Raw genomic sequence first — 21,381 nt, 5'->3', positions numbered from 1 at the left:
GGCAACAAATGTACAAATGTGCTTGATACAATGGATGGATGTATGGATTGTCATAAGAATTGTGTGAGCCCCCAACAAAAATTTTTTTTAAAGAGTTAAAATGGTGGATAATTAGATCACTTTATGGGGAGGTGGCAAGAAAAAAATATTCAAAAAGTAGTGAAAGTGAAATGGAGCTTGATGTCAGAGCAGATCCAACTTAACAAAATATAATCATCATCTCTTTCTTAGAGGGAAGTTGCAAATGAGCTCAGGATGTCAGAATGAAAAAAGAGAACTAAAAATCCCTATACATGGTTATTTTATGGAATACTGCTTTCTTGGTGATGGCTGAAGGATAAATGTTACTCTATCTAAGATCTAAAAATGATAGCTATAGCATAAGGTTCCCAGTGTATGCCTGTGTGCTGTACATCTTCATACGGTTTTGTGAGTTGAATCGTTTAGCCTCCAAAAGCATGAGTTGTTTACTAAACTGATGGAATGTACATCTTAATAGAGCCCTTTTCTGAGACACAGCAGAAAAACAAGGAGTCTCATCAAGTTATATTTCTGCAACATCTCCACGGACAATTGCTACACCCATTAAAACCCCTGGCCGTGTGTCTGGTTTGGTTACTGTTTTGATGTGCTTTCTAATAGAGCAGCTTGCCTTTGGCAATAATTGTAATTCAATTTATACATCTACAAAACCATCCAATCCTACTGCCTATGCAGTATCACAAATAACTTTTCTATTTAGAGTTAATCAGCCTTACATTGTGTGTTTTCTATTACCTAGATTCCATGGCATTTTCCAATAACTTCCAAGTTGAAAAAGGTTCATTTAAGAGAGTAAACACACTAGAACCTGTAACCAATTTTTAAGTGGATAGTGGGAGATGTCAGTCATATAACACGGTCACTTAGTCTATCATACAAATTATGAAAATTATTTGAGTGTGTGTGTGTTTCCTGTGTTCTGAATCAAGAGGATGGCTTAAAGTCAGCGATAGATGACCGTGGGAGCCCAAGATGCATTGGTGGGACTACTAGACGTTAAGCCCCTGGAGAACTCCCCTGTCTAAAACTGAGGGCTAGGAGGAAAGTGGTCCCTAAACTGAGTACCTGGGAGAAGTGAATATAGGAGATCAAAGGCATAAATCTACCTTGAGCAGTTAAAACCTTGTCAGTAGACCACCATCACCATCTCCCTTTGATGCATTTGGACTTGATTTGCTTCCAAAATTTTCTGTATTTTTGGTTTGCATTGTTTTGTTTGGTTTTTGTTTTTTCATAATAGGATATATCCCAGAGTGGTTATGTCATTGGAGGTCACCCTCTTGAAGTTGTCTTATACGATTTTCCATTTGTCCCTTTTTTGGTATATGAAACCCAGGATTGATGGACCTATAGGGTAGAGTGGTGGTAGTTGGGGGATGCATAAAAGGGAGACGATGTCAAGGAGCCCGTGAGAAGCTTAAGGTCTGAAAACGGACCGTGGTAGTAATTGTAAAATTATGCTCGACACGAGTGCACTATGGAGTGATGTGATATATGTAGTACAAAATGATTAGGGCAAAGACTGTACAGATGTGCTTTATACAATTGATGTATGTATATGTATGAACTGTGAAAAGAATTGTATCAGCCCCAATAAAATGTAAAAAAAAAAGAAAAGAAAGCAAAGTTTTTATATAAATAATAGCTTAATGATAATATTTAAAATAATTTTATGCTGACATTATTTCTTTCTTATGCCAACTTTGAAATGTAGTTGAAAATTTTTCTTACACTACAGAGTATATATATGTATGTAAATACAATTATCTTGAGGTGTAGTCTTAATAATAGGAAATTTAAACATAAAGTAATTGTTTTTCATCTACTGGCTGCTCTCGTTATATTTTCTTGAACCTTCTGCTTTGATATTATTTTAGATCAATTATATCACTCCCAGTATTTAAAATCTTTACTGATCCAGTTGTACTAAGCTTCCATGCACAACATGCCAGATTTGCCACCAGGGAGCCTGAAGCAGGGCCCCTAAGGGCTAAGGGCTTGGCATGAGCAGGTAACGGGTCAGACATGATCTCATTATCATGCATCTTTTCTGAGCTCCCTTTGTAAACCACCATCTCCAGGGTCGGTATACAGAGAAGAGAATTTTAAAAGAGATGAGTGTTACCTTGGCGTTTCTCCATTGCTTTTGCTTCTTCAACTACCCTCAACTGGTCAGTTTATTATCATATGGCTGAATCTAAATGTTTATTATCCTGTGGCATTGTTACACAAAAATGTCAATATTCCACAGCATTGGCTTTACCTGGATGACTGTTTGAATTTCAGGACTCAAACTTGCTGGAGCTGAATCTGAATTTTAACAAGACCCTCAGGTGATTTGTATGAACATTAAAATTTAAACCATTGTGGTTACAAGCAATTCTTTTTTATTTCCCTTCTGTCACAGACTGATACACTTTTAAAGTATAATAAAAATAAATTGCCAGAAAAAGAATAGAGCAAAGCCATGCAAAGCACAAGCCCACGTTTTATTATTTGTTTCAGTAGGCAGACGGTGTGGCCAGTGGTACCAGACTTCCTTTCCCACCAGAACATCTATGAAACGATTGTTTTCAGAAGGCAGGAGGCAGCTCAGGGTTTTGATCCTTAATAGAGTGAAAACGTACAGATGAAAATTATTATCGCCCAAACCTTTTGCCTGGAACCATGAAACACGAAAGGGGATCCAAGCGAAGCAGGAGCGCCTCGCATATTGAAGTATCAGAGATCAGAATTCAGTGAGAATGAAGCAGCCTGACTTTCTTGGACAAAGTAATACAAGGAAGGAATAGAAAGACCTCACGGAATCTCTTTGCGTCTGTTCTGAATACTGCGTGCATCCCTAACCTGCCTCTCCCGGAGGCTGGGCAAACTAGTAAGGACACGTGAGCTGAGCAAACCAGAACCTCACACAGAGCTATGCAACCCTGAGTTCTACCAAACCATATTGGAAACGCTTTGGCAGTTCAAAGTCTAAACTAACTCAAAAGTATAGGGGTCTCCAGTTCCACCCGAACAAGGCTTAAAAACATGGCACCTTGTGAGATTTTGTTCAATGTGCAATACTGATTGCAGGGTTATGTGTGAATATATCTTGTTGGGAACAAACCTGTGCACACATGAACTAGAAAAGAAAAAAATCATTGGTTCCAATGAGAGTAAATTAGGTGCCTGCTGAAACTAGATTTAATGTAATTTAAAGGAAGACAGAAAAAAAATGAACTCAAATATTCAAGAATATACTATTAAAATGACCAGTGCCCAATGCAAACAAGAAGATGGAACATGTAACTTAGGTGTAGAAGAATATTGGGTGCATAGAATCCAATCCAGAAATGAGAACATATAAGAAATTTAAAGCAACTATTAAACAATTTAAAACTTAAAAATAATTAGCCAAACAAGAGTAGAAATTGAAGATATATTAAATAATAAAACTGAACTTCTAGATTTAAAAAAACATAATCTGGAATGGAAAATACTTGGTTGGATTCAACGGAAATTTAAGCATTCCAGGAGGAAATAGTAAATTTGAAAATATAAGTGAAACTGTTTAAATCAAATCATAAAAATAAAAATTATTGAAAAGCAAACAGGCTATGTGATGTGGGAAAGTATCTAAAAATGGGGAAAAAAATAATTGGTGGGGAAATAGGGTGGGTGTAGCAATTGGAGAACAATCAATAGCTGCTGGAGGAGGGAGAAGGTGAAAGCTGATTGTGATGAGGGATATAAAACTCTTATAGAAGCAGTTTAACTATGGAAGTGCATTATATTTGAACATGATATCAAACTTGACCTATGGTTACCATAAGTGAGGAGGGAAGACTATTTGCTTAGGGACGTTGAGTTCATTTTAATGGCGGTGGAACAGTTTGGAGAAGCAGAATAATGGTTGTACAACATGAAGAGTATAATCAATGGCACCGAATTATACAGGAAGAAGTTGGTGAATGGGTGAATGTTCTGTTGCGTATATGTTTGCCAAAATTGGGGGAAAATACACGAATAACAATGATTGTGATAGAGGTTATACAACTCTTTTGATATGGTTGAATGATTGAATTGTACAAGGGGTATACAAACAAAATCAGAATTGCACTGGCCCGAGTGGAGCTTTTATGGTATGCACTTTTTCCCATTGGTGAGCATCAAGCAACTCACTGTGAGTTAGTTCACCCAGTGGCATCACCTGGGTAGGTTCTATCAGGTCATTGTAAAAGCAGTTTTGCTTGAAACCTGTTTTATTGTTTTTCAGGTTTGTGTGTGTGTGTGTGTGTGTGTGTGTGTGTGTGTGTGTGTGTGTGTGTGTGTGTGATGGCTGATTTAAGAGAACAGTGTGTGGCTTTGAAGTTTTGCTTCCTGCTCAGGGAAACTGCTGCAGAAACTGTTTTGATGTTGAACACAGCTTACCAGGGCAGTGTGATGGGAAAAATTAAAATGTACACGTGGTTTTCTTGTCTCAAAAAGGTGAAATGTTGTGATGCAAACCTTGTTCTGGGCATCAGTCAACTTCCCTAAACAACAAAAATGTCAGCTTGTAGTGCATTTGGAGTTCATTCCACCAGCTCAAACTGCTTAATCAAGCTTTCTGTTTAGAGGTTCTGAGAAGATAACTGTGTGATTAAAAAGGTCTGATTTGTGGCAGATGGGGGATTGGGGACAATGCATCTGCTCACACAGTCATCTCAGCACCTGGCCTCCCACCTCGTGACTTCTTTTTGTTTCCATGAATGAAGAGGGACATCAATGGACAGCATTTTGATGACGTCAAGGAGGTGAAGGAAAAACAAGGGAGGTACTGTAAGTCATTCAAACAGATGAGTTTGAAAAATATTTCCAAGAATGAAATTGCAGATCGACAAGTGTATTAAGTGTAATGGAGATTAATAAGGTTGCTTTGTAAAAAAATTTAAATACATAGCTTTGAACAAAAGTCCATTTTGGGGGGAGGAGGGCTTCCCTCGTATATATGGATGAAGTGCCAATAAAACTGTCTTCAAAAAGAAAAAATAATACCTATCGTTTCTTAATTTGATTAAAAACTATAAAATTCAGATTGAAAGGCTTAATAAACCACAAGCAAGATAAAGACTAAGAAAACTATATCAAGGCACATCATAATTGAAATTCTGGAGCTAGTGTTAAATAGAAAACTAGAAGCTACAGCCAACAAGGCACTCGCCATCTACATGTGAAGGGAAAAGACATGAGGATTAGCACAGAATTCTCTTTAAAGGGTGAAATACTAAAAACAATGAATACTTACATTATAAAGAAAAAATACAGGGTACTGAGATTATTAAAAATAAAAATGAAGACAAAATACTTTAAATACAACAAAAGTTAAGACAACTACACACCAGGAAGATTTATATCAAAAAATGTTAGAAGTTTCAGAACTGATAATGGTAAATAAAGTTAAATTTCTAAATAGCCTCATTTATCTATATATATACATATATAATACACAAATAAATTATACTTATATAATATTTCCAAGCTAAGGAAAGAATTTTATATAGAAATGCAGATTTTTTTTTTACGTATCAGAATTAGTAAACGTTTTGGTAAATTTTAAAGACTTTTTCCTTTTTGTTAATATGTTCAAAAGATATTTTACTGTCTAAATCTAAAATAATCACAATATATTGTGACCTTTTAACTCAAGCTTTAGTAAAACATGAATTTTACAAAAGTGACAAATAAGGATATTAAACACGTGTTGTAATATTCTTGCATTATATGCAAAGCGGCAACAATGTAAATAAGATGAAACATTAAAAAATAGTCAATAAACTAAACAAAGGATAATAGAAAAGAAACCTAGACTTAATTTCATTGTATTAAATGTATATAGTTTAAATAGTTCAACTAAAATAAATTTAATTACCAAATAAATACAAAAGCAAATTCTAAGTGTTTACTCTCACAATACTAACATTTTAAAAACCTGGTTAAAGGTTACAAAAAGAAAAGAAAATCTACCCTACAGATCCCAATTAAAAGAAAGCTAGAGTGGCTGTATCAATATTAAATGTCAAGTTCAAGACAAGAAATTTCAGATATACCAAGGATTATAGCATGATGACAAATTGGCCTATATCTGGAAGATATGTTGTGTCGCCAAGTTAGTCCCAAACCTTAGCATCCCCATGTACAACAGAGCTAAACACCACCTGATCCTGCACCGCCCTCACCATTGTTGAAACAGTGGAGCCCCTTATTGGATTCACCGCCCTAATTTCTCTCATTGTACAGACTCTCTTTCACCAAATATGATGTTTTCCACCAGAACCTGGTTCCTTTTGATAACATGTCCAGGCATGAGACAAAATCTCGTCATCCCCACTTCTAAGGAACATTCTGGCTGTACTTCCTCCAATCTAGTTTTATTCATTATTCTGGCAAACTATGGTATTCAATATTCTTCACCACCAATTCTTCTTCAAACTTCCATAGACATTGTCCAGCATCTGCATTAATATGAGATAATTGAAATTTAGCTTGTGTTAGGTACACCTTAGTCCTCAAAGTGACCGCTTTCCTCTAAACATTTTAAAGGGAGATTAAATAAGATTTAACATCTTGACCTCACTGTATTTGCTACAATTATCTCTGCAGTGCCCTCTGCCTGCTAGCGAGGCTGTTCACATCCCTCTACGATGGTCAGAGGAGATTCACCTGAGGCCTCCTCTGTGTGTGGAGCCTGCAAATGGATTCGGGGATTTGAGGCCACTGCTATCTTAAACCTTCTACACATCTGGTGTTCACAATTTAAGCTCAGATACCGTCTGCTGCTTAGGAGTCAGGTTACACCATTTCCAGTCCTGGGATCTCACAGGATGGCGTGCTTCTTCTATGCGGTCATACTTGAAGCCTCACTTAGATGTCTGCTTCTTGGAAGGCATGCATTTAAGACTCCAGATGATATTCTTTCTGTTAGTCGGGGACCATCTAGTTTATCCACCACACTTCACTATAGCACTCACAACTTCAGTGATCTCTTCAAGGGATTAAGTATCTAGCAGGCCCATGTCATAAGAACTGCTTTTTCTTAGATTGGGGCTAGAATATATGTGCAAGCCAAAAATTCAGTCAATGATCTATGGTTTATATGTGAGAGACATCACTGCCATTTTATGTTAGAGAACATTATCAATCATTTTCCTGGGACATAAAGTGAGTCTATGGATAGTGTCATTCATTTAGCCAATGGCATCGAATTTAAAATACAGTTGAGAAAAGAAGATTAAAAAAGTATCAACTGTCTATGAACCACAATCCATGAATTAGTGATTTGTACATATTACATTCTTAAATGACCGGAGACTATTTACATAAATAATCTGGGTTGGTGATAAGGCATGCATCTCTGCCTGTTCCATCTCTTAGTCCTTTGGGGTATGTGCCCAGTAAAGGTATTGGTGGGTCGTATGGTCTTTCTATAGCTAATTGTTTTAGGTAAAACCATATCACTTTGCACAATGATCATGTATATTTACAAGTCCACTCACAGTATATAAGAGTTCCTGTCTCTTCACACCCGGTGCAGCATTGGTTGTTTTGGTTGTTTGTTTTTTTAATTGTGCTATGGCTATGGGTAGAAAATATTTTAATTAAAACATACAAAACTGATGGATGCAATCAAAGCAGGGCTTCAGATGAAGTTGATTGCTGTAAGTGTTTGTATCTCTCCAGCATACATAAAGTTACTGTGTCAGATGCTATAAGGTTCCTAAAGGCTCTGTTTCAATTTCTGCACGTATTGCCACAAAGACCAGAAACAAGATGCTAAGCCCTCAGTGGTCCAGAGAGCATATATTGAGTTTGGTTTTGAGAAGCTTCTCTGTACTGTTGTTGTTCTTGTTAGGTGTTCTCAAGTGGACTACAACGATTGCAGCCTCATGCCAAACACCACTGAGGCCTGACGATGCCCGTGATTGTCCCTGTACGGAAACCCATTCTTGCAGCCACGGCGTCATTCCATCTTCCTGAGAGCATTCTTCTCTTTCAGTGCACTTCCACTTTATCAAACATCATGTCCTTCTCCAGGGACTGGGCTCTCCTGACAACATGTCCAAAGTAGGTTGAGATGAAGTCTTGCCATCCTTGCCTCTTAGGAGCCAACTTCTTCCAAGACAGACAGTTTGTCCTTTTAGCAGTCCTTGACATGCTCAGTATTCTCCCACAGAAACGCAATTCAACTGCATCCATTCTTCTTGTCTTCTTAACTAAATGCGCGCCTTGTGCATGCATATGAGGCAGTGGAGGGTACCATGGGCGGAGGCAGGTTCCCCTGATTCCTCAAAGCAACATCCTTGTTTTCAGTATTCTGCAGCATGTTTATCTAATTCAAAGTGTCTTCATCTCTTGACTGCTGCTTCCATGAGTATTGATTGTGGATCTAAGGACAAAACCCTTGACAACTTACATCTTTCTCCCACTTATCATGAGGTTACCCTTTGACCAAGTTGTGAAGATTTGGATATTATTGACATTGAATTATCACTTGTAATGAGGGTGAAATCCTTGATCTTCATCAAGTTCTTCAAGTCTCCCCATTTCCAGCGAGCAAGGCTGTGTCATCTGCATATCACTCGTTGTTAATGAGCTTTCCTCCAATCCTGATGCCACATTCTTCTTCATATAATCCAGTATCTCTGATCATTTGCTCAGCATACAAAAAAAATTAAGTATGATGAGAAGATACATTCTGGCACACACAGTTCTTGGTTTTAAACCATGCAACGTCCCCTTGTTCCTTCTCACAATTGCCTTTTGATCAATAGCAAATTCCTCATGAGCACAATGAGATGTTCTGGAATTTCCATTCTCCCCAAGTTTATCCATAGTTTGTTATGATCCACTCAGCGTAATGCTTTAGTGTAGACAATAGAATTCAAGTAAACCTCTTTCTGGTATTCTCTGCTTTCAGCCTATACTCAGCGACATCAGCAATGATATCCCTGGTTCCATGTCTTCTTTTGAATCCAGCCTGAAACTCTGGCAGCTTATTGTCAATGTAATGTTGCAACCATTTTTGGATGATCCTCATAATTTTACTGGCATATAACACAACAATATTGTTCTATAATTTGAGTATTCTGTTGGGTCACCTTTCTTTGGAATGGGTACAAATATAGATCTCTTCCTGTCAGTTGGCCAAGTAGCTGTCTTCCAAATTTCCTGATATAGACCAGTGAGGGCTTCCAGTGCTTCATCACCTTGTTGAAATATTTCCATTGGAATTCCATCAATTCCTGGAGCCTTGTTTTTGGCTAGAGCAGTGCATCTCAACCTCCTTAATGCCGTGACCCTTTAATATGGTTCCTCGTGTTGTAATGACCCCCCCAACCATAAAATTACTTTCCTTGCTGCTTCATAACTGTCATGCTGCTTCTGTTATGAATCGGGCAACACTTGTGAAAGGGTCGTTCGACCCCCAAAGGGGACGCAACCCACAGGTTGAGGACCGCTGGGCTCGAGCTTTCAGGGCAGCCTGAACTGATCCCTTCAGCCCCATTGTTTCTTGCTCATATGCTACCTCCTGAAATGGTGGGCTGTCCACCAACTCTTTTGGGAACAGTGCCTCTGGGTAGTCTTTATACGTATTGCAACATTCCATATTTTGCCTTCAGAATCTTTCAAGATTGCAACTCGATGATTCAATTTTTCTTGAGTTCTTTCAGTTTCAGATATGCTGAGTTTGTTCTTCTCTTTCATGAGCATTGATTTTTGGATCGAAGCAAGATGAAATCCTTACCTTCAATTGTTCCTCTATTTATTGTGATATTTCAATTTGTCTAGTTGTCAGGATTTTTGCTTTCTTTATGTTGTAACCTATACTGAAAGCTGAAGCCCTAGATTGTCATCAGCAAGTGCTTCAAGTCCCACTCACCTTCAGCAAGCAGGTTGTATCTTGGCCCTTCCTGCAGTCTTGATGCTGGCAGTATTCTTCCTATATTCCAGAATCTTGGATTATTTGTTCAGCATATAGACTTAATAAGTATGGTGAGAGGATAGAACCCTTGAATACAACTTTCCTGATTTCAAAACATGCAGTATTCTATTTTTCTGTTCCTACCACTGCCTCTTGAGCCATGTACAAGTTCCTCATGAACACAGTGAAGTGTTTGGGATTTCTATTATTCTCAAGGCCAGCGAGAGTTTGTAATGGTCCACACAATCTAACGCCTAGGCACAGCTAATAAAACACAATAAACATCTTTCTGGTATTCTTGGGTTTCCGCCCCAATCCATCCGATGCTAACAAGGATATTCCTTGTTCCGTGTCGTTTTCTGCATCTGACCTAAGTCTCTAGATGCTCTCTGTCAATCTGCTGCTTCCAACTTTGCTGGATGATATTCAGCGAAAATTTATTTGCATGTAATATTAATGATATTGTTCTATAATTTGTGTATTCCTGTTGGGTTACCTTTTTGAAATGGATACAAGTATAGCTGTCTCCCAGTCAGTTGGATAGGTAACAGTCTTCCAAGTTTCTTGGCATTGACAGGTGAGGGCTTCCAGTGCTTCGTCAGCTTGTTAAACATTTGACTTGATCTATCAATTCCTGGGGCCTTATTCTAGCTCATCCTTCAATGAGCCGTGGACTTCTTTGCTCAGTGCCATTGTTTCCTGTTCATGTGTCCCCTGGTCAGCTCTTTTAGATGCAGTGACTGGGCATTATTCCCATCTTCTTGTGATGCTTCTTCAATTGTTCAATATTTTGCCCAGAGAATTTTTCAATTTTTGATGTGAGGTTTGAATTATTTTTAGTTCTTTCAGTTTAAAATATTCTGTGTGCTTGTTCTTTTTCGTTTCCAAACTCCAAGTCAATGCACATTTCACTGTAATGTTTTACATGGTATTCTATGGTTTTCCTTTGAAAATTTCTATTCGGCTCTTTGACGTCATCCTTTCTTCTACTTGCTTTACCTACTATATGATTAAGAGCAAATTTCAAAGTCTCTTCTGACATCTATTTTTAATCTTTTATTTTTCCCTATATTTTTAATAACCTTTTGGCTTCTTCATGAATGATGTCCATGATGTTTTCCTGCAGCTCATCAGCTTTTCTGTCCTTAAATTTCTGCATCAAATTTGCTCTTGGGATTGTCTCAAAATTCGCATAGGGTTTGCTCAAGGGCTGATTTTGGCTCACATCGCTTTCATTTTCTTCTCCTTCAACCTGCACTTACACATGAGCCACTGATGCTTCCAACTTTTGAACTGAAATTGCCGATAATTGTCATTGCAACTGGATTTTGTGTTTGATTATTTTCAGAAGGAAAATTTTGGTAGATTTATTCAACTTTTTCATTACTAGCTTTAAAGTTTGGTGCAAAATTTGAATAATATTGATATTGATTGGATTTCCTTGGGTGATGACAGGCATTATCCTATCACACACAGCATTGTGCTTCAAGATATATCTTGAAATGTCCTTTTTAAGAATAAACACAAAGATATGACTCTTGATTGTGTCCTAGCCAGCATAGCAAACCATATAATGTTCTATTTTAAAATGGGCAATACTAGTGCATGTCAGCTCACTAACACCTGGAATATCGATCTTTATGCATTCGGTTTCATTTTTGACAGCTTCTAATTTTCCCTAACTCATATTTCATACATTCTAAGCTCCATTTATTCAATGACATTTGTTCTCATTTTGAGCAGTGTCCCATCAGCCAATAAAGGTCTTGAAGGATTTTCTCCTACAGGCTTTACTCCATCCATCTCATTGTGGCCGACTCTATTTTGAGAATGCAGTTCTTCCTCAGTCCTATTTTGAGACCCTGCTGACCTGAAAGGCTCATCTTCTGGCTCTGTCTCGACAACGGTTAGGTTTTCATGAGATGACCATGTTTAGAGGCTATCTGTAGCGCTATCAGTGGCTAATTCCTCGGAAGCCCATTCCCTCTTGATGGTCTGTTCTAAGTCTGGAAGCTCTGCTGAAACGTGTTCACTTTTGATGACCTGCCTATATTTGAATTATCAGTGGCACAGCTTCCAGCACCACAGAAACACACACGACAACAGTAAGACAAGCTGGCAGACAAGTAGTGGCCCAGAAGAATGCATCCTGGCTCTAGTGAACCTTTAGTCCAGTCAAAGCCATTTTGAAACAGAAAAAAAGAGGCCTAAAGATACCTATTCTATACAATTGCCCTGAGCCAAGTAAATATGGTATAAAATAGTTGTTAAAAGGAATTAATTATTTTAGATTTCTAACTTATTAATTAAATACCTAATACATGTCTGTCAATAATACCAGAAGTGGCTATAAAGTGATCAGCAGATAGATTTTCTTTGCCACCATGGAATTTAAAATATTAGAAATGTGCTGAAAATAGACCCATAAAAGCATTGATCTACTATCAAGGTGGGAACTATTCAATGAATCTAAAAATAATTATGATGTCATAGAAACCAGTGATGAAAATATTTAACAACTCTTCTTTGTCTATGGTGAGTTGTAGTCCTTTGTCAGTCACATGTCCCTATGCACAGAAAGCCACAATTGCAATCTTCAAATTTACATTACAAGACAACATGGAAGAAGAACAGGTACATGGGATGACTTAGAATGTTGCCATCGTATCCAATACTTCTGGAAAACTTTATTTAAAACAAAACATTTATAATACTCTGTATTGGAGTATGTGAGATTTCTGGTGTCTTGAAACCTTGGGTCAAGGTAGTCAAAAAATGAATCCTTCTAATATGACCTTTGAATTGCCTGATTTTAATGAATAGATAGTTCTGGGAGTCTCGATTCAAATTTATTGTGCAATTTTGACTTTTTACACTTTCTTCATATGCAATATACTTTTTTCATAAACAGCTAGGATGAGATTAGAGAAGCTTTGCACATTCTTGTTATGCAAACTCAATCCAAATGTAGGCTCTGATACTCTTTTCTGTACCACGATAAACCTCGAAATAACGGAGGATTTTTATTGGGAGAATGAATCATATTATTCCCTTTAGATTATTTCAGCATTAAAGGATATGGCTTATGCATGCAGTACATGATAAAGCAGTGTGCTCAGGTTAATGCTAAAACTGACAAATGCTATGCCACATTTGAAAATATACGTTAAATTTTAATTAGAGGTTTATAAAATCTTGAAAAATAGCCAAAGAGTTTATCTTTATGAATGAACATAAAATGAACTTAGAGCTAATGTATTAACTAATATTCAGGTAGTAACGAAGGGAAAACAGGTAGCTGGATTCTGCAAGGTATGTCGTTTCCCACCAGCCTCCTGCTTAAAGTTGAGCATGAAGCTCGACTCCCGTCATCTTCAGGACACCTTGGGTTATGTATGTCTGTAGTTGACTTGCTTTAAATTTCTCTAGTTTACTTGTCTGGGTTCTAATATTCATTCCAATGGCCACACAGACAAAAGACCACACCGATGAAAAGGCTTAATTTGGAAGTTAATGCCAGTTGTAATGCTAGTGAGAAATGTTCTAGGCTGAGTTGTTTATCAGGACATGTCACAAAGCTCTTTCAGGTCTGCTAATAAGTTCCCAAAGGAGCATACCACTTTACTGCACACCTCAACCCAACACATTCAGCTCAAACTTGGTGGGTCAGCAAGCCAGCTCCCTGGATTGAGTGCCCAGAGGTACTCCGCTCCTCAGCCTGCACACATTCAGCTCTGCTTCTGTGGATCAACCAGCTCAACTGCCTTAAGTGCCCAGAAGTCCCCCACTCTGCACACCAGCCTCCTGCACAAAAGCACCCAACGTTTCTTGCTCTGTAGGTTTGGAAGTCCATCGCTGTTCTGACTCCTGGCTCTGCTGCTGCTCCTCTGATATGATAGCAGTCTTCTGAACCCAGGAGGTTCGCTGTGCAGAGATCCGGGGTCCAGAAGGTGGGCTCCACTCCTGGATCTTGCTGGTAATGAGACCCTTTCCCCTGAGCTTGCTCAGAGGGCTCATTGTATAAGATGCAGGATGGCATTGCCGGGAATCCTGTTCACAATTACTAGCAGGCAAATCCTACCCCCTACCTTCTAACCAGACATATGCAGGACAGATTTTGACTAAAAAGTCATATTAAATGATTCACTGCCCCCGAGGTAGTCAACATAGAGCCACCAGGAATACACTTCATTTGTCAGACAATCTGAGACACTTTCAAGCCTGCTGCTACTTTTGTCTGACAGAGGCATTTGACCCTACATCTTCCAACTATTTTTATATCTGTAATCATTGTACATTCGACACAGCTTTGTCACAGAGCTTGGCTGGCTGGAAATGTACGAGAGGAATGGAAATGATGTTTAGAGAGAAGCAGAGACTACAGGTATTGATTATTACTGTGCTTTCAGGAGTGACCTTTTCCCTGGAATTTCACCTCAGAAGTTGCTCTAAGATGGTAAGCCACTGCAACTGCAGGAGTAACAACCCAGCAATAAAGAGGTTATAATATACACAGTAAAACATTTTTAAAATATGCTTTAAAAGAAATATAAATCCAATGCAATTCACATAAAGCCTAATGCATTATGTACAGTCTATGCTTAATAAATGCATTTCTCATAAAATATGCATTACCAAGTTCTCTTTTCTTATCAATAAAGTAATCAAGCTGAGCATAAATTATCTGGGAATTCTGCTACCTCCTATACAAAAATATAATCATATTATCCTCTTTTTAAATCACACTCAGATGAAAAGAAACAAGAAATGGTTACCTGTAATATTTCATTATATAAAATATTTCATATAGAACCTACTAAACCAGCACTGCAGTTTGGTTTTTCGCTTATTTATTTGTCTTACATATTTTTCAGCATTGATTATGGGGAGCGGTCAAGACAGGACTTTTGGTCTGTCTAGGTTGTTTTGTTTTAATTCAATCCATAAGCTATGCTGCAAATATACCAGCCAGTAGTTGAGATTTGGTAGATTTATATCCTGCAGCACTCCAGGCCTTTCTGTGCTCTCAGTGACATCAGGGCTTTGAGCTGACGAAGGGGGTACTATTCCACCCTAATCTTAGAACTAACTGGCTACTCACAGTAGATCCTATTATGTATCCATTACATTGTGTCAGGTTACATCATGGAAGATTACCAGACACTATCTGCCAAACCAATGAGAATCCTGGCACAGTCAAATGGACACAAACTAAACTCGCAGAGCTCTCAAGCATGGACTTGTTTTACTTTTTAAAATTTAATTTAATTTTTTAGCTTCAATTTGAATGTGAGCAATTTTTCTGTCAGCCCCTGACCTTTTTATTACCAAAAATATTGAATTTCTCCATCATCTTTTTCCCCCCAAACTATTTTAATATCTTTTTTCTCCATGGTTAAATATACAAAGATAATGGAAGTAATGTACTGTGCTGTTAAGTTGGGTGGAATATATCAAAATCCACTAGAATTTTCTTTAAATAGTCCTCTAGATCAACTGTCTGGAGAAATGTAGAAATGCTTTCAAAGGAACATTTTTGTGGACGGATCTAGCCTTGGCTCCTGCGTAGAAAACCCTGTGACACACTGTGCCGTGCACAAAGATCCATGGGAAGGAAGCACTTCCTTCTGTTCCCATGAAAGAGGTTCCTCTCAAGCAAGGGACAATGCCTTGTGCTTTTCCAGTGTGACTTACGGCATGATCCGGTGAAGATCCTCTATGCCCAGGATTTTGAGTGTCAAATAGAGACGAGAACTCCGCGTGTTCTCAGCAGAGTTTTCAGTTCCTGGATATTACGATAAGCCTGGTCAGCCAATTTTCTTTCTCTTTCATCAATGAGTCTCAAAAGCCATCTTTTAGTCAGATTATGCCTTTTGATAGCCTTCCATAGGTCAAGGACCACTGGTTCATGTAGTGGAGTGTCCTGGTGTCAATCTTGCTCAGTGGGCTGCCAACTGATGCATTCACATCAGTCCAGACGATGCCAGTTCCACATTGAAGACTTTCAATGCAAAGACCACAAATCAGGAGTCTGCAGGGAGCAGCGTGAAGTATAAGGTGCTTTCATAACCTCTCTCTGCAGCAACTGCAAGCAGAAGGGGGCCACTGCCCAAAGCTTGCAGGTCAGCTTAGCGCGGCTCTGCTCCATCTCAGACACTCTGGGAGCCTGCGCACTTGGGACATGGAGTCTTAATGGGCCCCAGTCATAGCCCAGTGTGGAGGCTGCCATCTTCATCATCTTTTTACACAGATGTAGTTTAACTGATTTCTGTTTTCCATCCAGCAAGTTCCACGTATAAACTTTCCATTTATGTTACTGGAAAAAATATTTCCATTGGACTTGCAAATTTATACCATGTTATCTCCATCATCATTTCAATCACCAAGATTATATTTTCCAATGACCATCTTTCATCTTTCTTTCAGACTTCCATTCCAATCACCAATGATGTTCAATGGTACTCATTCAGAATAAACCAAGGTCAGTGATTGAGAACAAAACCAGGAGATGCTTGTAGATCTTGTTAGGAGCATTGAGTAAGAAATCCTCTTATAGAACCCTCTATAAGACAGACTGAAACAATGTTCTGCCTTGCAGCAGTCCCACAATTGTAATGCTGAACCCATTGTTGTAAGCCACTGAGGGTCTTGCTATTTTTATTGTATTTCTATTTTATCAAGCATGATGTCCTTTTCCAGCATCAGTCTCTTCTGATAAAGTACACTGAATGAAATCTCTCCATTCTCACTTCTAAGGAGTAGTCCTAGTATACTTTTCCCAAGACAGATTATTTGGTTCTGGTATTGATGGTACTTTCAATATTCATGGGCAACATTATAATGAAAATGCATCAAGTTTTGCAGTCTTTATATGCATTGTCCATCCTTCACCTGCACATGAGTCAATTGAAAGTCCCATGACTTGAGTCAGGAACAGTCATCAAATGACACCCGTGTTTTTCAACACTTGAGAGGGGCCTTGTGCCACAGATTGACCCAATGCATTGATTGCTGCTTCTGGGAGCACTGATTGTAGATTCAAGAAAATGAATCCTTGACAACTTTTTCTTATTTCCATTTACCTCGAGGTTGCCTGTCTGTCCAGTTGTGAGGATTTGGGTTTTCATTGCATCGAGTTGTAATTCATACTGAAATCTGAATTCCTTGATCCTCACTAGCAAAGCAAGTCTTTTGTTGTTAGTGTTCAATGAGTCAAATGTATTCTTGAAATGTTCTCAGAATTCAGGTGGGAAACACTGAAAATTCCATTTTGGTACTCATGGACTTGAGTTAATTTTTTTCAACTTCAACCTGAACTTATAAGTGAGTAACTAATGAATGTCCCTCAGTTTGCCCCTGAATTCATTTTGGCTACTAATATCGGTTTCATCATATCTTCCAGCAAATGTAGTCAACTTCATTTCTATACAAGTATATTCCATCTTCCAAGGTCCATATGTACAGCTTCTATTTATGCTGTTGGGAAAAGATATAAAGAAGACATTACAATGAAGAAGTTGTTGGTTATGCAAAAATTTGTCATTCAATCTCTAGCTTTTTTATAATATCATGGACATATTTCTCAACTACTCTTTCTTCCTCTTTGTTTCCAACTTTTACATTCCTATCACCAATAATTGTCAATGCATCTTGATTGTACTTTTGATCAATTTCAAACAGTAGGCGTCAGTGGAATCCTGCAATTTCTTTATCACTAGCTTCAGTGGTTAGTGAATATATTTCAATAATAGTTGTATTAACTAAATTCCTTTGCAGGCATCTAGATATTATCATATCTCAGAGCATGATACTTCCTTCTTCTTGATATTGTCATTCTTAGCATAGTAAAAAAATGACAATTTGTGATTTAAAATAATGGAAGGATTTGTTGCTTGCATTCTTTCACCATACCATTCAGTATATATACTGAAATAACTGGATTATATAAAGAACTTTCAAAAAGATTGCTGAAAGACAGAATTAAAAATACATTTTCACAACTTTAGAAGCCCCTTTATATTAACAAGTTTGAGTTACCAAGTTTGTAGTAAGGCTTAGTAATAACCTGAAATATGAAGATGATACATCGTTTGCTGAAAGTGAAGAGGACTTCAGGCATTAACCAATGGCTAACAAAGACTACCGCCCTCCAGTATGGATTAAACCTCAAAGTAAAACAGACAAAGATTTTTACAACTGAACCAATAAGCAACATCACTATAAACAGAGAAAAGTTTGGAATTATCAAGGATTTCATTTTACTTGAATCCACAATTTCACCTCCAGAAACAGCAGTCAGAAATCAAATGATGTATTGCATTGGGAAAATCTGCTTCAAAAGACTAAACTGTTAGGAGGGAAAGGTGCTATTTTGAAGACTAAGATGCAACTGCCTGTATTTTTAATTACCTATGAGCATGGGAGAGCTAGACAATGAATAAAGAAGATCAGAGAAGAATTGGTGCATTTAAATTATAATGCTGACCGGACTACCATAAGAATGAACAACAAATACATCTTGGAAGAACTTTAACCAGAATGCTATTTAGAAGCAAGGACAGCCAGTGTTTTCTCGCACATACTTTGGACATCTCATCAAGAGGTACGAGTCACTGGAGAAAGACATCCTGCTTGGCAGAAGAGATTTTTCTGTGAAAAACAGGAAGATCCTGTCTTAGGCTTGGTCCTTTAGAGAAGCAAACAGAGTGAAGCATCTATAATCATATATACAAAAAGGCTGATAGCAAGGACGCGGCTCCGATAGCTGTAGATATAGACAAGTCGCATCTCAGTGGGTCATATGTTGGGCTGAAGGCTACTCGTGACTCACCTAGCTGCAGAAGCTGATGAATTACCTCAAGATTATAAAGTAAGGAGGCAGGCTGCTAATGACTCTCAGCACCAGCAGGCAATAAAACAGACTCAAGCCCAAAGACTTAGAGGAGAAGCCAAATGAATCAGAACCAAATCCAGCAAAAGATAAGGATGCTTTTCTACATATGTTGGAAGGCGACCACATCCCTGAGAAATCTTGCTTTCCATTGATCGGCTGACCATAGAGATATCATTATGTAAGTAATTACGATGGATAGTGTGTTAGTCCGGGTTACGTAGAGAAACAACTCTAGAGACACTCATGTGTGTAAGAGAGTTATCACTTTTTCAAAATCAAAGACATGAATGATGGCTATAACTTAGCAACATACTTTATTGTTGTTGGTGGTTTTTATTTCTGTGTATGAAGTCCAGGATAGGGGAATGTACAGGGAGTAACCGGACTACTGTTTTCTAGGGGGTAGGGCAGCATAGATTGGGGAGAAACTGGGAGCTACTAACCAAGAGTACAAAAAAGAAGAAAATGTTCTAAAATTCCTTTTGGTGATAATTTTGCAACTCTTTTTAATATTATTGCACTATACAATTGCATTATATGTAATTTATAAATTAAATGTGTATATATATATATATATATATATATATATATATATATATATATTCAGACACAGACACACACACGTTGTTGTTAAATGCCATTGAGTCATCCATACTGGCTTTATGGGCAGCAGAAGGAAACCCTTCCCAGTCCTGTGACATCATCAAAATTGTGTCTATACCTGAGCCCATTTTGCAAACACTATGTCAATCCGCTGCATAGAAATTATAAAAGATTCACAAGCTTTAACCATAAGGAAATGAGAATTTCTCCTTTCCTCTTTCTTCTCCTTAACTATAATTCGCATATCTAGGGCAATGACCTAGTGCTGTTTTGTCAGTGGATAGAGGGGCTGCCCTCTGTCGAAATCCACTGATATGATTAAACTACATGGTTTCATCCCTTCATGGTATCTGAGTTTAGTCCTCAGATGTATAACATTGTTGTCTACCAATGGATTATTTTTTACCAAAACAGAGGGTACTTAGATTGACACAGCTTCACTTTTGAGTTAATTTCTGAAAACTCCTAGCATACATTATGGGTCCCCAAGAAGCTGCTCTGGGGAGTTGTCCTGGGCACTTCGATGCAGATGTTTTATCCACACTTCTCACTAACCACATATCACCAGAAGGGTATAAGGCTCAACACTTCTACGTCTTCAGACTGTGGCGTTTTTCTTGGGCTTCCTCTTCCTCCACGGGGGGCTTGAGTCTAGAAGAGGGGCAAAAAATCACTGGGAGAGTCCTTCCCGAATTCTCCCTTCTTCTAAGCTGAAATGATCTTTAAGAGGGAAACGGAGGGCAAAGGACATGGTTTTTCTTTTCCTTTTTAATATTTCTGAATCCCCTCTCATGGAGTTACCAACATGACTATGCTTGTTGATTTTTAAAGCTAAGAATTTTCCATCCTTCTCTAATGCTATGTGGTGTGGAGGCGAGGAGCTACTCAAAGGACAGAGAAACAAAGGGCCCAAAGAAGGGAAGGTGATAAACACATGCCAGGCCATCTCAGCACTTTCAGGAGTCTAGAAAATCATACTCAAACATCAATAATGAAGCCATGGAAAGGCACACACAGTGGGAAAGATGTCGTGTGCAAGCCAGAAGTTCAAAGACCCTCGGCAGCCACTGGAGCCTGGAAGAGGCAAAGAATAAGCTTTTCTTAAAACTGACCTGTTTAGCTGGGATGTGTAATCTCCAGAATTGTGGGAAAAATTAACTTATTTTCTTTAAAGCCACCCATGTATGACATTTTGGTCATAAAAGCAATAAGAAACGAGGAATGGGCATAAACCAATGTGAAGTTCAGACAAAGAGAAGCGAGTGTTTTCTCTTGCTGCAGAGCCTGTGTCTTAGGAGGCATGTTAGAATCCCTTTGAATCAACCCTGATCGTATCAAAGCAGGACTGACTGAGAGCTAACCCTTTCCGAATGGTATCTTCTCAAATAAGTGACATGCAGGAGAAAAGAAATCATGTAGTCACAGAGAAAGGTGCATTCACCAACAGGAAAAGAATATCTAAGGTTTATGGCAGCCACCGGAGATCAGGACAGAGGGAAATCAACCTGGGGGAGATCCTGTTTTGACGTTTTAGCCTCCTAAGCTGTAATACAATTCAATTTCCATTATTTAGACATATTCATGGTGCAGCAGTTTCCTAGGCAACTAAGAGGGTAAGGGGAAAATATGGCCCCATTTTGATATGAGTTTGAGGAATTTCATCTGTCTTTTCTCCCCTCCTGCCCTCCATTCTTTCCTTCCTACCTTTCTTCCTTCCTTCCTTCCTTCCTTCCTTCCTTCCTTCCTTCCTTCCTTCCTTCCTTCCTTCCTTCCTTCCTTCCTTCCTATTTCCTTGCAAGGTAAGAAAACATTAAAGATGCAGTCGTTTATCCACAGCAACACATCTCTTCAGCCAGCAGCCAAGTCACGCTCTAGCCCTTAGCCTCTCAGCCATGTGGGC

At 38.3% G+C, this 21,381-nt stretch overlaps 1 pseudogene; it reads right to left on the bottom strand.

Annotated features, from left to right (window-relative positions):
* Positions 1-15,353: 15,353 nt before the first annotated feature.
* LOC142432659 (NADH dehydrogenase (ubiquinone) complex I, assembly factor 6-like) lies at positions 15,354-21,047 on the bottom strand (annotated as a pseudogene).
* Positions 21,048-21,381: the final 334 nt, after the last annotated feature.

Source organism: Tenrec ecaudatus, chromosome 1 (assembly GCF_050624435.1).
Source record: "Tenrec ecaudatus isolate mTenEca1 chromosome 1, mTenEca1.hap1, whole genome shotgun sequence".
NCBI classification, from domain to species: domain Eukaryota; kingdom Metazoa; phylum Chordata; class Mammalia; order Afrosoricida; family Tenrecidae; genus Tenrec; species Tenrec ecaudatus.
The sequence above is the reverse complement of the archived record's forward strand: the minus strand, read 5'-3'. Positions and strand labels throughout refer to the sequence as shown.